The sequence below is a fragment of the Vicugna pacos genome, chromosome 3, assembly GCF_048564905.1.
Source record: "Vicugna pacos chromosome 3, VicPac4, whole genome shotgun sequence".
Classification (NCBI taxonomy): Eukaryota; Metazoa; Chordata; class Mammalia; order Artiodactyla; family Camelidae; genus Vicugna; species Vicugna pacos.
In genome coordinates this window covers 65279348-65296318 of record NC_132989.1, presented here as the reverse complement: position 1 = coordinate 65296318, position 16971 = coordinate 65279348, and the positions used below count along the sequence as shown (strand labels likewise).

The following is a 16971-nucleotide window of genomic DNA, read 5'->3' as shown; positions in this document are numbered from 1 at the left end:
GATGTGAGACTTTGCCTATGTGATCAAGCATTAGCACAGACAGCAGTATGCATAAAGTGGAAAGATGAAGACAGGTGGAATTGGGAGATGAGGTCCAAGAGGCCAGATCATGTTTAAGGTCTTACAGGCCATTGCAAGGATTTCAACTTCTGCTTTGAGTTAAAATGTTGCAGAATTTTAAACAGTTAAGTGATATGATCTGAGTTAAGTTTTTACAAGATAAATCTGGCTGTTGTGTTTAGAACAGGGTATAGGATAATAAGCAGAGAAGGATATATAACAAATGGAAAGCTAGTTCAACAATGAGTGGAGGATGAGAGGGGCTTAGACCAGAGAGATTTCAGTGAAGATGGTAAACAAAAGGCAGATTGTAGAAATGTTTAGAGGCAGCAGGATTTGCTGATGAAATAGGTATGGGTCATGAGAGAAAGACATACCGATGATGGTTATGTTTTTTGGAATGAACTACTGAAGGCAAGCAATTGACCTACAGAGTTGAAGGAGAATTGCAAGAGGATGGTTTTGAATTCAGTTTTAGAAACATTAATTCTGAGATGTTGAATAGGGGGTTGGATTTACAAATTTGGAGTTTGAGGGCGGGCTCCTTGCTGACATATAAGTAATGATGGTGTTTAGAGCTGGCTTAGTTCTCAAGGGAGTTAGAGAAGACAGAAAAGAGCAGTGGTCCAAGGACTCAGCCCTAATACATTTGAAGGAAGACAAGGAGACCAAAGAAGACAGAAGGAGCAGGAAATGTTGTAAGTGTGGTATCCTGGAAGCCAAGTCAAGAAAGTATTTCAAGTAGAAGACAGTGGTCAGCAGAGTTGATGGTACAGATTGGGCAAGGAAGATGAGGACTGGGCACCGAGTGCCAGTTTTAGCAACACATATGTTATTGGAGATCCTAATAAAACATTTTCAGTGGAATGGTGGGCAACAGAAGAGCATAGGAAATTCAAAAGGAATGAGTGGAGAGAACTGGAGAAGAGTCAGCAAATATAAGCAATGCTTTTAATAAGTTGCACTATAAAGAAAAGGAAGGACCTAGGGCAGTAGCTGGAGGGAGAAGTGTGATCAAGAGGGTTTTTGTTCTTGTTTTTTTTCTTAGGTGAGAGAAATAATGCCATGTTTGCATACTGATGGGAGTAAATAAGGAAAGAGGGATAGACTATGTCTAGGCAGTAGGCAGAGGTAAGAATTGCTGGAATACTGTCTCTAAGTAGATAAGAAAGATGGGATTAAATGCACAAATGGCAGGATTTGTTTACTTAGGATAATGGGCACTTCCCCTAATGATAGGAAAGTAGATAAAATAAATGGACAGAGACACAGGAAAGTATTTAATTACAGTCATGGAGACTTAACTGGTGTTGATTAAATTAGTTGATTGATTAATCTGATTCTAATTAGATTTGAATTGGATCACACAATCACACACAAACTCATTTTGTATATAAAACTTCATTTGGAGGCTATGCTTGGTTTACATTAGTGGCCCATTTAAAGTGAAATCTTTTCTTAATAATCAAATGTAATTGAAAACTCACAAAGGAAGGGAATCTTTACTCTTTCCAATTTGAACATTGAGAATCTTTATTAAATACAATGGGCTTTGATTTTGTTTCTTAGAGAATCTCACCAACCTTTGATGTAGATGAAAATTATTTTTGAAAAGAAAATATATGGTTAAATATGGGTATAGGAGAATGGGGTCCTTTGTGTGTTCAGTCTCTTTTAAGCAATGCTTTAAACTATAATTATACTATTTAAAATTTGACTAAATGTTTCTTCTCTTCAAAAATGTTTAGGTCATTGCATATTTTTTCTATATTTTACATGGCATTTTTTTTTTCTATAACTCATAATTAGTTCTCAACATACTTGACCCATAGGTCTCTGATTCTAATTTTTCTTGCATTTAACTTGCCTTTGACAAGTTTCTGATGTCAAGAATTAAGAGCATTTTTATTAGAAAATGTTACTATTCTTTTCCTTCTGCTTCAGTAAGTATTCATGAAACTAAAGTTTACTAAAAAGAAAAAAAAGTAAATCTCAGATCTACAATACTTGATATTGAATTAAGAACTAGTGTTTTATTTATTATTGCTGTGGTTTTATGGCAGAGCAGTGAAAATTTCTTCCTTAATTTATTTTGCCATCTTGATAGTAAATGACTTATTCTTATGGTACAAATACATGTGTGAATTTGTTTCAGATATTTTAGATATTTCAGGTTCATGTGTGCTTTCCCTACAATAAAAACAAGAGGAAAACAGATCGATGTGATTTAATACATTTACTCTATCTTTCAGAAAACAATTTCTTTAAGTGACTAAATGTGTAACTTGATAGTAATTTTCATTATGTAAATAATTTTCATCATTAATTATTAAAGTCACCAAAATTCCTCATGAGTTTTTCACATTACCTCATTCCTACTTGATAAAGAGGTTTAGTGAAACCAGAATTGTTTAGTGATCCACAATATTCTTTCAGGGAAAAGATCTGTTTGTTTTTATGCATATACCCAGAAGTAGGGTAGGAATATTATAGTTTGTGAAAAACTGATAGGTAACATTTTTTATGAAAAAGAAATCTATTTTATTACTTTTTTCCTCCAAAGTTTTAAAATTTACCACATCATTAGGATCATTGAGGCAATAACTAATGACAAGTGGTCCAATCTAATAAATGACATCATTCTCATACATACATCATACTCACATGTACTCCACCATATTTAAAGATTTAAGAAAAACCTTTAAAGTGTTCATTAACAGTTTATTAGCTAGAAGGACGTGTCTGAAGTGTGCTGAAACTTGAACATGAACAACTAAATTTTATATTTTTCTGTATTAAGATTTGCTTTTTCTCTGTCTGAACTTCTGGAATGTCTAGGTAGGAAACAATGATTTTATAGACTCTCTTTCCTAAACTGTAACTATACAGGAAAACCCCAAGGTTCATAGATGTTTCACTTTGTTTCAGATTAGGATTATGATAGATGAGGTAGTTGCTGTTGATAGCTCAATTCCTGGATTACAAAAGAGGATGGGTTGCTTTCACTCTCATCTAATCGGTATTAGCTCCTTGTGGCTTTAAGGATCTCTTGGTTAGTCTGGACTGCTCCTACCTTCAAAGTTTTTTGTTTTTTAATTCAGTGGAAGCCTGTTGAGTTACTATGGATGTTATTAAACAACCTTCTCTACAGGAAACCATCTGTTTCTTTAGTTGAAGTTTAGGATAACATCTAAACTATCCTTGGCTGTGGAGAAACTTCAAGTTGAAGTAGGTCTACTGAATAGTAGGGCCTTACCACAATACACAAAGATGTAAACTTATTGATGTAGCATCTTAGTGACAAAATAGCCAGCAGTGCATCCAAGTGGCCTTTCATTTGCCCCAACAATATGATTTAACCTAAAAAAATAACTTAAGGTTATGTAGTTTTCTATATTGTTTCAAAACCATTTTGATACTGTAGTAAAAGTAGAAATTATATGTGAAAATAATTTTAAATGTATATGCATATTCTAAGAATTTTAGCCATTATTATAAAACATTTTTTAGTCTTAATATAATTGACAATGTATATGAATATTAAGTAGAAAAGTTGGATTTATTTTATAGAAATAAGATCTTTATGTGAAGCATATTGAAAACATAGGGTTAATTGGCTCCTAATTAGCCACTACAAGAGGAATTATTTTAATGTCTAGTCAATTAATTTTAATATTATTTTAAAATTATCTTAAATAATCAACATTTTTACATTATAATGATTTATATTAGAAATTGACAAATTTCTTATTAGAGAACACTTAAATCAGCCTTACCAAAAGTACAAATAAGAAATACACTTATTCTAGAATGTTTTACCCTTTTTGGCTTCATATTAAAGGTGCACAACCAGTAAAAACAAGTAAAATAAGCTTTTTTACCACTTTTCTACATAATTATTAGCCCGAGATTTAGCACATTAGTTTAATTAGTCCTGCTTCTTAACCAACAGGAAGGTCCCTGTATAACTGCTATCAGTAATTCAGGCTTCTGTTTAGTTGGTGGGCTTCCTGAAAGGAAGTGTGACTATAGAATAGCCTTTTTGAAAATAAATGAATGGCTATGTCAAGCAGTTGATGAATACTGACATAGTAGCTTTTAAAAATAGAACAGAATGCAAAATTTCCAAGTCTCAAAGAGCTTGTTGCTTTGAACAGTGAATGTCTACTCACAGAGGGGATAACATGTACTGCCAAAGCGATTACTCAGAAATTCAGCTTTGGAATCATAGATTATGCCCTTAATCTTATCCAGCTTGTTTATCATAGACACATTTATTTATAAATTCTAAATAAAAAGCTTGATTTAGTAGAACCTATCACAAAACTGGAGAAGCAGTTTGAGTGTATTTCCTAGCAATCATGGGCTCTTACACAAGCTGCGTTGCTGAGGAATGACATCATATTTTTGAGAAATCGAGATCTAACTAATGTAGTTCTAGATCTTCTAATGCAAGCCCATCATTTTTCAGATGAGGAAACAGAGGCCTAGAACGATCAAGTACATTACTGTTGGTAACACAGGAGAAAAGAATGAGAAAGTGTTTGACTTCTACAACAATCGGTTCCCTATATTTGCACGTTTCTTTTTGAGACACTATAAAAACCTTTGGGAATTTGCTAACAGTAAGGAAATTGCCATTGATGCAATAAAATAATGAGAACTTTTTTTCTCCTAAAGAGAAGAGAGATCCTACTTATACATAAATTTTCCATTGAGTTAGTATCATCATATTAAACAAACAACACTTTATGCTGTAAAGTTTCTGGAGAAAATTCCAGAATATAGTATTTCTATTGAGGTCATCCCTCTGTATATTTTTAAAAATTTAGATACAATTTATGTTATAATGTTGTGTAAAGTGTACAATGTGTTGATTTGGTATATTATGTATTGCAATGTGATTATCATTGAAGTGTCAGCTAACACTTCTTATCACATCACATATTTGACATTTCTTTTTTGTGGTGAGAACAATTAAAATCTAGTCTCTTAGCAACTTTGAAGTTTATAATACAGTATTATTGACTATATGCACTATACTGTACATTAGATTTCTAGGACTTACTGACCTACCAGTTGCAAGTTTGTACCTTTAAACAACATTTCCCTAGTTTCCCTACTCCCAGCCTCTGATAACCATTTTTCGACTGTTTTTATGAGTTTGGCATTTTTAGATTCCACATATAATACGTTATTTGTCTTCTCTGTCTGACTTGCCTCACTTCCTGTAATATTAAATGCTTCAGATTTTGACTTAGTATTTATACATCTGAGAACTCTCAAATGTATCAAAAGTCATTAGCAAATCTATGAAAATTTCTCTATACCCCACTATTAAAATATAACTTTGATATGACCTCCTAGGCAACTATTTCTACATCTTTATATGTTCTTGGAGAGATAAAAAGACATTTTGTTAAGAATACATGTCTCTGGTTATAGATAAATAAGAAGATTGACAAATTCTCTCCTCCAAAAGTAAGTATAAATCTAAAATTGTCAAAAAAATAAACATACATTTTAGTGCTCTGGAAATTAGCAAAAGGCAACCAACAATATGAGAAATGTTTATGCTTAAAAACTGCTGAAATTCAGGTAGTAGTAGGGAGTCTGTGGAGTTCTTGCCAAGGCTGCTCTCTTTGCTGTTCCTCCATCCTTCATTCCCTGAGCTTGGAAGGTATGAAAGTTCTGTCAGGACCTCGGAGGCCATGAGGACTGGCAACTATTAAGCCATGACCGAAGAGGTCTCACTTAATTATCATCCAGCAGTGTTGTTGATAGAAGCAATGATCTTGGCAGCAGTGATGAAGTGGGTTGGGCCAGTTTATCTTAATAACCTGAGGTTAGCCTGCTCTGTGGATACGTTTATACTGTCTTTCTCCAAGCATCTATGGCTAGGATTTTACAGAGTATGATGGCTTGACATAAGTAGTCATCTACATGATGTTTCAGTGGATAATATATATATGAGAAAAAAATATGTGGTTACTTATTTAACTTGAACAATTTTTTTCTTTCTTGCATCATTTCTCAGAGTCTTTAGGATGTTAATGAGCATAATGATGAAGGGTAAAATGCACTATGAAACAGATCTCAAAATTATAAGACCTTAGGAACTTTTTAAATGGATCTTGTTATTCTATGGAACTCAAGTGAGAAATCCTGCTTTAGATGATCTTGACTTGTATATTAATTAGGTGAGGAAAGGGGAAGTATCTAAAGAAAATAAATATTTTCCCAGGACAGTTTCTGTATATCCCAGCTTTAAGAGGACATGTACTAAATATGGCAGAGGATCATATAACTAAGGATATAATCTCAAAAGATATAATATCAAAGGACAAAATTTCAAAATAACCCATGAGCATAATATGAAACCTCAGAACATTCAGTGACTTGTAGGAATTCTGAGATTGGTTTAAAAATAACATTTTACCATTGTTCTGGTGAGGAGACTAGTCTGAGAAGGCACTTAGGACAAATGTTGGTTGATATAATTAATGATCATTGGTGACAGAAATGCTACATAAATGCTATTTAAATTTGGTCTGCTCAATTCAAAGTGAATTCTTAACCTCTGGTTCTTAAAGAACATTTAGTGGGAGTATCCTTGAGCCCTTTGGAATTGTATGTAGAATTATATGTATTTATGCATGTATTAGTTTGCTAAGGCTGCTGTAACAAAGTATCACAAACTAGGTAGTTCTGGAGGGTGGAAGTCTGGAATCAAGATGTCAACAGGGCTGATTCCTTCTGAGCTCCATGAGGAAAGAATCTGTCCCAGGCCTCTCTCCTTGGCTTGTTGATGACCATCTTCTCCCTGTGTCTGTTCACATCATCTTCCCTCAATGTGGATCTCTACCCAAATTTCATCTTTTAATAAGGAAAATGGTCATTTTGGATTAGGGCCCACAGAGATGAGTCATTACTTTATTACCTCTAAATATTGTCTCTTCAAATAAGGTCACATTCTTAAGTACTGGGGATTAAGATTCCAAAATGCCTTTTGAGGAGGGGATACAATTCAACCCATTACAATAAAAATGTACATTTTTTGGAGCAAGGACCCACATTTTTGTTAGCTTTTCAATGGGGGCTATGTTCCAAAAAAAATTCAGAACCATTGACCTAGGAGAACAGTGTTTAAACCAGGAAAAATGGAATAAGATATGTTCAAAAGAAACTTAAGCTTAGAGCAAATGAGAAAATGAGATGAAAAGAAGAGAAAATAGCAGTGTTCAAACAGAAACTGAATCACCATCTGTTAATACTTTGAGCTGGAGGTTTTGTCTAGAGCTGCACTGTTCAGTAAGGTAGCCACCAGTTACAGGAGGCTTTTGAACACTGGAAATGTGGGTAGTCCAAATTGAAATGTGCTGTAAGGATAAACCACACATTGGACTTCAAACATTTAATATGAGAAAAGAATGTAGTATGTCTAATAAGCTTTTATATTAATTGTTTATTAAAATAACATTTTGGATATATTTAACCAAATTAAATACATTATTAATATTAACTTCATCTGTTTCTTTTTTACCTTTAAAATGTGGCTGATAGGAAATGTAAAAGTCTGTGTGTGACTCACATTATATCTCTATTTGATATACTTAAGATCTATATGATCTTAGCCTTCAGAGACGTTCCATGTCAAGCTGTTTCTGTGGTTTATAATAGATTTAGATTATTGTGAAAAACCAAACTTTACTACCAAGTCCTCATGAAGCTCTTAATGTAAAGTCATGAGATCTTTAGGGGGTGTAATTGAATATTTATGCCTAAGAAACACAAAAGGCATTGCACTGTTTTTTGGATTCATTGTAGTAAGACAGACTTAAGAAAGTCTGAATCATTTATCAATTTGCCCTGGGAAAATGAAGCTAAACTTTTTCACTGGCCCTGTAAAATTGCAGACTATGACCCTGTTGAGACAAAAGGGTGTAATGCATCAACAATCTCTAAATCAGCAGAATGTCCATATGTAGGATTCTCATCTCTCTGTGATTGTGACAGGGATCTCTACCACAAACAGCTCATCTGGTTCCTTTGGCCATTTCATCAATATCACCTATAAGCCATATGTAAGATCAAAAGGATACAATAGGTTACAAGTGATAAAATTCTGGAATGCTGCCAGCCCACCAGCATTGACATGATAACTTGCTGTAGTTTAGTTCAGAAGGCCTGGGGATGTGTGAAGGATGGATATCAGCAGGCTTGCTAAGCAGAGTCTGAAGCATGATACAGTGAATCAGAACAGTTACAAGTAGGGTGAGCAAAAGAAAGACTGTAAATGAGACCTTAAGTGCCAAATTGAAGCCTTGTAAAACTCGGGAATGCAAAAATAAAGCAGCTGCAAACAGATACCCATTGACAAACTCAGGATTTTGTGGGGAGAGAGGAAGGTCTATTATTGGGGGGATAACAGAATAAAAAGAAAACAGGGTTATTTCAAGCACAATGGCTAGCTATACAAACAACCATACTGATTCTTAACTTAAATGTGTAACAGACTAAATCAGAGGTTGTAAACTGTTGATCCTTGGCATGATCTAGGTCACACACTTTGCTTTTCCTTGGTGATATCACTGTTTCAAATAATAAATTTGAATGCATTTAAATGGAGCATAGGCTTCCTAGCTTTCTGTAGTCCTCTACACTTCCTTTTATCTTAGATCTAGCTTACTTCATTCATTGATAGCATTTGCATGATTTCTGGAAGTATTTGAGTGTGTGACACCTAGAAGTTGATCACTATACTGACAATGAAGACTATCACAATACTTTTTCTAATTCTACTACTATGATATTGTTACTACTGCTACTACCACCACTACCACCACCACTCCCAAGACTTCTGTGTCTACCATTATTACTATTACTGTTCTGTTATGGTTCCACTACCATTATTACTAGTAGCATCATCACCACCATGACAACTACACCAGACTCATAATTATTTAAGCATTTATATATGGGTGCCAGAGTCTATTCTAGGTTTCTTAGGGGTATTGTTTCATTTATATCTAACAATATTCCTACAAAGTATATACTATGATTATCACCATTTTACAACCTACAGAACTGAGGCACAGAAAGATTAGAGAACTTACCCAAGGTAACAAGGCTAATAAGTCATGGAGCTGAGCCCAGGCATCTGACCACAGAGCTCATTTCTGAGAACCCTTCCTGTGCTAAAGTTCTTTGTGTTCAGTAAGTAGAACACTCTAATTTGTTAAAATCTTAGAATTCTGTGAGTATGATTTTATATTTTAAATTCAAGTTTATTTGATGCTTTCATTTTTATAAAATAAAGCTCCTATAAAAGGAAGCATGGAATATTTGGCCTCCTTTTCTTCTTACTTAATGGAGTAGGTATACATCCTACTAGAAAAGATAGAGCTTGGTGACTTTAATGCACCATTAAGATGAATACGAATGTTCATTTCTCTGTTGGAAATTCTCTAATGATTTGGTAGTAAAGCAGATAAGGCAGGAGAATAGTGATTTATAGTCAATCCTTGAGTAAAAGGCTCAGGTAAAGAGGTACTAAATAAATATTAAATACTACTACCAAATATCCACATAGACACTCAATTGTAATTTTAAATATAGACTTATACTATATACTATTTATATATTATTTGGTAGATATAAATTTAGAATTGTTATATCTTTCTGGTGAATTGACTTTTTCTTATCATTATGAAATATCTCTATGTCTAGTAATGCTCCTGATAATTTTTGTCTTTTAATTGGAGTGTTTATTTATAGTTCATTTAGTTATTTATATATTAGGATTTAGATCTACTAAGATGCTATTTTTTTATTATTATTTCAACTTTCTCCCCTTATTAACTTGTTAATTATGCATTCTTGTATCTTTGTTTTAGTGGTTACCCTAGAGGTAGCAGCATCTATCTGTGACCTATTACATTCTAGTGTTAATTTTAACTTTCATACTTCCTAGATAATGCTAGGACTTTAGGATACTTTAATTCTACTTAGCCCCACCATCATTTTGCATTGTTGTAAGTGTATTTGAATTTGCCATTTATTCTAGACCTCATAAAGCATTATTATTTTAGCTTTGAAAAATTAATATTTATTTATGTTTATCCACATATTTACCTTTTACTTTATTCTTTTTTTTTTTGCACTTAATGTTTTCATTCAGGATTATTTTTCTTTACCCTAGAGAACTGTCTTTAATATTTCTTTTAGTGCACTTGAGCTTTTGACAAATTCTCCTGGATTTGGTTTTAGTGGAAAGCCTTAAATTTGAAAGGATTTTTTGCTAGTATAGTTGTTTTCTTTCAGCATTTTAATGGTGCAATTCCACTGGCTCCTTTTGCTCCTATTAAGGAATCATACAGTCCACCAAGACTGAACCAAGAAGAAACTGACCACTTGAACAAACCGATCACTAGAAATGAAATCAAATTAGCAATAAAGAAACCTCCCTACAAATAAAAGTCCAGGACCGGATGGCTTCACTGGGGAATTCTACGAAACATACAAAGAACTCATACCAGTCCTTCTCAGACTCTTCCAGACGACTGAAAAGGAGGGAATACTCCCAAACTCTTTCTATGAAGCCACCATCACCCTGATACCAAAACCAGGCAAAGACACTGCCAAAAAAGAGAATTGTAGGCCAATATCACTGATGAACATAGATGCAAAAATTCTCACCAAAATATTAGCAAATAGAATCCAACAGCACATAAAAAAGATTATACATCATCCCAGGGACACAAGGATGGTTCAGCATAAGCAGATCAATCAGTGTAATACATCACATCAACAAGAGAAAGGACAAAAGCCACATGATCATCTCAATAGATGCAGAAAAAGCATTTGATAAAATTCAACACCCATTTATGATACAAACTCTCACCAAAGTGGGTATAGAGGGAACGTATCTCAACCTAATAAAAACTATATATGACAAAACTACAGCCAGCATAGCGCTCAACGATGAAAAACTCAAAAGCTTCCCACTAAAATATGGGACAAGACAAGGATGCCCACTGTCACCACTCCTATTCAGCACAGTCTTGGAAGTCCTAGCCACAGCAATCAGGCAAGAGAGAGAAGTAAAAGGGATCCAAATTGGAAAAGAAGAGGTAAAAGTGTCACTATATGCTGATGACATGTTACTATATATAGAAAACCCAAAAAGGTCCACACAAAAACTTCTAAAGCTGATGGAAGAATTCAGCAGGGTAGCAGGTTACAAGATTAATTTTCAAAAATCAGTTACATTTCTTTACACTAACGATGAATCAACAGAAAAAGAAAATAAAGAAACAATCCCCTTCAAAATAGCACCCAAAGTAACAAAATACCTAGGAATAAATCTAACCAAAGAGGCGAAAGAATTATACACAGAAAACTATAAACCATTGATGAAGGAAATTAAAGAAGACTTTAAAAAATGGAAAGATAACCCACGCTCTTGGATTGGAAGACTCAATATTGTTAAAATGGTCACACTGCCCAAGGAAATCTACAGATTTAATGCAATCCCTATCCAATTACCCAGGACATATTTCACAGAACTAGAACAAATCGTAATAAAATTTATATGGAACCATCAAAGACCTAGAATTGTCAAACCATTACTGAAGAAAAAGAAAGATGCTGGAGGAATAACTCTCCCAGACTTCAGACAATCCTATAGAGCTACAGTCATCAAGACAGCATGGTATTGGTACAAAAACAGACATATAGACCAATGGAACAGAATAGAGAGCCCAGAAATGAACCCACAAACTTTTGGTCAACTAATCTCTGACAAAGGAGGCAAGAATATACAGTGGAATAAAGACAGTCTCTTCAGCAAATGGTGTTGGGAAAACTGGAAGCAGCATGTAAAACAATGAAGTTAGAACACTCCCTTACACCATACACAAAAATCAACTTGAAGTGGATCAAAGACTTAAACATAAGACAAGATACAGTAAACTTCCTAGAAGAAAATATAGGCAAAACATTATCTGACATACATCTCAAAAATGTTCTCCTAGAACAGTCTACTCAAGCAATAGAAATAAAAGCAAGAATAAACAAATGGGACCTAATGAAACTTACAGCTTCTGCACAGCAAAGTAAACCATAAGTAAAACGAAAAGACAACCTACGTGGGAGAAAATTTTTGCAAATGAAACTGACAAAGGCTTGATCTCCAGCATATATAAGCAGCTCATATGACTTAATAAGAAAAAAACAAACAACCCAATCCAAAAATGGGCAGAAGACCTAAACAAGCAATTCTCCAAGGAAGACATACAAATGATCAAAAGGCACATGAAAAAATGCTCAACATCACTAATTATCAGAGAAATTGCAAATCAAAACCACAATGAGATATCACCTCACACCAGTCAGAATGGCCGTCATTCAAAAGTCCACAAATGACAAATGCTGGAGAGGCTGTGGAGAAAAGGGAACCCTCCTACACTGCTGGTGGGAATGTAGTTTGGTGCAGCCACTGTGGAAACAGTATGGAGATTCCTCAAAAGACTAGGAATAGACTTACCGTATGACCCAGGAATCCCGCTCCTGGGCATATATCCAGAAGGAACCCTACTTCAACATGACACCTGCACCCCAGTGTTCATAGCAGCACTATTTACAATAGCCAAGACATGGAAACAGCCTAAATGTCTATCAAGAGATGACTGGACAAAGAAGGTGTGGTATATTTATATAGTGGAATACTATTCAGCCATAAAAACTGACAACATAACGCCATTTGCAGCAACATGGATGCTCCTGGAGAATGCCATTCTAAGTGAAGTAAGCCAGAAAGAGAAAGAAAAATACCATATGAGATTGTTCATATGTGGAATCTAAAAACAAACAAAACATAAATACAGAACAGAAATAGACCCATAGACATAGAATACAAATGTGGTTGCCAAGGTGGGGGGGGGGAGTGGGAAGGGGTAGACTGAGATTTCAAACTGTAGAATAGATTAAACAAGATTATACTGTATAGCACAGGGAAATATATACAAGATCTTATGGTAGCTCACAGAGAAAGGAATGTGGCAATGAATGTGTGGTGTGTTCATGTATAACTGGGAGACTGGGCTCTGCACTGGAATTTGACACTATATTGTGAAGTTATTATAAATCAATAAAAAATGTTAAAAAAAAAAAAAAGGAATCAGCTCTTAGTCATAGTGATGCTCCTTTGAAGTTAGTGGGTTTTTTATACTTGATGATTTTATCCTATGTTTCTGGTGTGTAGCAGCTTTTCTCTGATGTACCTAAGTGTGGTTTTTGTATTTTTCCTGCTTAAGATCATACAGTTTCTTGAATTGGTAGCTTAGCATCTTTTGAGATGCCAGTTTGAGAAAATTATTGACTGGTAGGTTTTTGAATATTGACTCTATCCTGTTCCTCCTCTTCTCCTTTTCAGAGTTTCCAATTACATGGATATTAGACTTTCCCTTATGCTAGAGTTTTCACCATGTTCCATACACTTCTTATATCCTTTTCCATAATTTCAGTCCTTTCAGCTTTCTGTGTTCCAGCCTAAATATTTTCAACTGCTCTACTTTATTAAAATTTCCAGTATTTGTTAAGTTGTTCTTTATTTCCTTTTTATATCATGAGTCAATTAGGCATGCATTTTAATCTACTGTGAAGATATGTTTCTCTCTGTTAGGTTGTTATTTGCTTGAAGGTGGTGGTCTCTCTTGGCATCTAGTTCATTCAGTGTCTCACAACTAAAAGGAATGCACTAACTTTAAAAAATAATTTAATTAGTGAATTCAGTTTATGTATCGGCCTCTTGCTGTTTTACTGATGGAAAAATGTATGTAATATACTTTGAAACTGTTTTTACTCCAATGATAACATGTTTCAAAATATATAGAAGTGCTCAAACTAGTAGTTATGTGTATTGAAGTCATATACTAAATGGACCTGTAGTAAACTGTTCACATAATTAGGAAATAGATGTCTTAAACTATCTACATGGTTTTCCCTGGTTAACACTGTGCTTTGTGGCATGCATTTTCAAAATTGTTGTCTAAAGATAGTTATTAGCTTGTTTTCCAGTTGGGATGATTTTGGGTACAAGTAACAACGATTCAATTATAGGTAGCAATAAGGAGTTTATTATCTCACATAACAAATTTGAACATAAAGAATTTCCATGGTTGCATAATTTAGTATCTCTACAAATGTCATCGACAACTCAAGTTCACTTTGTCTTTCTGCTTTGCTGTCTGAAGGCTTTTTCTCTCATGTGGTAAAATACAAGATGGCTGCCACTGCTTCAGCATCATATTGATCATATGTTTTTGTAGATTTTTTTTCAGGGCTTCTTAAAGAATTGCCACAGACCCTTCCCTGAAACTGTCGCTTGTAGGGAGAATAGCATAGCTTCGGTGATTGGCTTAACCAGTTAAGACTTCATCTCTTAGGCTTACCTGTGGAAAGTAACAAGAAGGGTCTCTGTAATCAGAAAAGAAGAGGAGGTAGAATGGCTTTTGGCTAGACTTGGAAAAAAGCAAGACTAAGAGTCATCTCCTGAAAAAGTTGTATTTTCCGTACCAATATCAGAAATCCTTCATGCTTGGTGAAGTGAATTGGTCAAGGAGTTTCCTAGGAAAGAAACTAGGTATCTATATTTTACAATGTGCATTTTGCTCTATTTTCTTAAAAAGTTCTTTAGTCTTAGTTCTGTGATCATTGAAATAATGTATAACAATTTTTATAATGCAGTATGTTTATTGTTCATAATTTTGAATGTATATGGTAGACTGAATGTTAGTTTCATATTGAATTTCCCATTGTGATAGTACTTTTAAATATGTCATCTTGATTATAAGAGCATCTTGCTCTTACTACTTGAGAGGAAAAACCAAGAAATTTTGTGCCTCCAAAGTTTCTTTCTGAAGTAAGACTTGCATAAAGGCTCTAAAGAGGCAAAACTAATCTCTAATCTCAGCCAACACTTGAGAAGGAATTAATATGTTCAAGAATTGCTATAATAAATTCACCAGTGCTCAGTTGTTGAAAAACTGAGTCTACACCTAGGGTTTAGAAGTTGGCCAATAGTTAGTGATCATCCATTCACAATAGGTATCTATGTTTCACTATTTTCAAAAACATTGTTTTGAAAGATTTTTGTTGTTTTTTTTTTTTTATTCATAGCATGTAAACTTTGGTGGTAAACTTCCTTCATTAAAAAAAGTTCATCAATGCCTTGATAGCCTATAATGAAAAATAATATGAAAAGGCATATATATGTGTGTGTGTGTGTGTATAACTGAATCACTATGGTTTACACCAGAAATTAACACAACATTGTAAACTGACTATACTTTGATAAAAAGTTAAGTGAAAACAACAACAACAAAGTCCAGAGCTGAAGTAAAGTGTCCTAGATGCTGAATTTTAAGTACAAACTCATGTCATCAGTTTTGGCTACATTCTCTTTTGTAAGGCCTTTTGTGATATTCTGCTTTCCTCTCTGTCTTAAACACTTACCATCACTTTTTTTGATTAAGATGTAATTAGAAATGCTCCTTACCATCCCTATAGTAGCAATATGGGATGTATGCATGTTAATAATAGCCAAATATCGGCAATTCTGTATATTTCAACCTAATATTTCCAGCTCCCTTCATGCAAAAAAAAGGGACCATCTTGATTTACAGAGGATTTGTCCAATGCAGATTAGTACCTTAACTGAATCCCATCAAAAGGTGATTGAAATCAATAGAAACAACTCCAGAATTTAAACACTATAGTTCATTCTTTCCATGTCTCTTGACATAGTGCTCCACTGTTTATCATTGGAGATGCGTTTTATGGTATTGGGAGGGAACTGGGAAAGATGCAATATAACTGGGAATTTTTTTAAAAACAATTATTGTGTAAGCCGGACTGGAGATATGAGGCTTTGGCATATACCATGATTTTCTCAGGTATTATGCTGGTAAATACTGTGATGACTACAATATGCATTAACTAAGATTATACAGGTCAGCCTGGACACTTTCTTCATTATATCACCTTGGTGACTCCAGGGTTATTAAAACTGCTGGGGCCATTAGTGTTAACAGTGGTGTCAGGGATGCTTCTGTTATTGTTAACTCAAAAGACCAATGATGGATTTTGAAGAAAATGCTATATGCCTTGCTTTGAATGCATTTCTTCTTTTCATTTGGAAAAAAAAGTTAAAATTGAGTACTAACAGGAAGATAAATTTGAACCAGAGAAATATCTTCTAAGAAATGATCTTCACTCCATTAAAACTATTCCAGCAGACAAATATTAAAATATTTTTTGCTAAAAATGAATTCTGTGACCAAAAAGTTTGGAGAACACTGAGTTAATAAAAATTAAATATGTTTCTTTACTTCTAAATTGTTCCATCTTTAATATGGTAATTAGTATGCATTTTCAAATACAGCATGCACCATTTTCCACAGTTCAGCATTTTCATTATTAGAAAGTTAATTTATTTCCAATAGAATGTGAGATTATTGAAAATTAAATAAAGTGCATAGCAATATTTGATATATTTTTAAATTTGCTTTTCTATACTGGAATTAATTTCATTGATCTTAAGTCTTTAATAAGTAATGTTTACTGAAATAGAGGCTCTGTGCATTTATCTTTTCTTGTTTTGGGTTTTTTTTTTTTTTTAAATTGAAGTATAGTCAGTTTACAGTGTATCAATTTCTGGTGTACAGCATAATGTTGCAGTCATACATGAACATACATATATATTCATTTTCATATTCTTCTTCACCTATCTTCTTTGTTTACTTTTATTGGTTATTCTGTTTCATAGATGTATTTATAGTATACTTGATTTGGAATTGCAAAATTTATGAAGTTAGGTGAGGCTATATTTTAAAATAAAAATTTTAATAG

The 16971-nt window shown here is 33.8% G+C and overlaps 1 protein-coding gene and 1 long non-coding RNA gene across 6 annotated transcripts in view; one reads left to right on the top strand and one right to left on the bottom strand.

Moving 5' to 3' along the window:
• The window catches only part of XRCC4 (X-ray repair cross complementing 4), a 314282-nt gene that overhangs the window by 102802 nt on the left and 194509 nt on the right, over positions 1 to 16971 (top strand). The gene's annotated exons all lie outside the window — the stretch shown is intronic.
• LOC140695638 (uncharacterized) lies at positions 5620 to 9229 on the bottom strand. The gene is made up of 3 exons (XR_012071342.1): positions 9177 to 9229; positions 8163 to 8247; positions 5620 to 6936 (listed from the first exon to the last, which is right to left on the bottom strand). It is a non-coding gene; the product is annotated as an uncharacterized lncRNA (long non-coding RNA).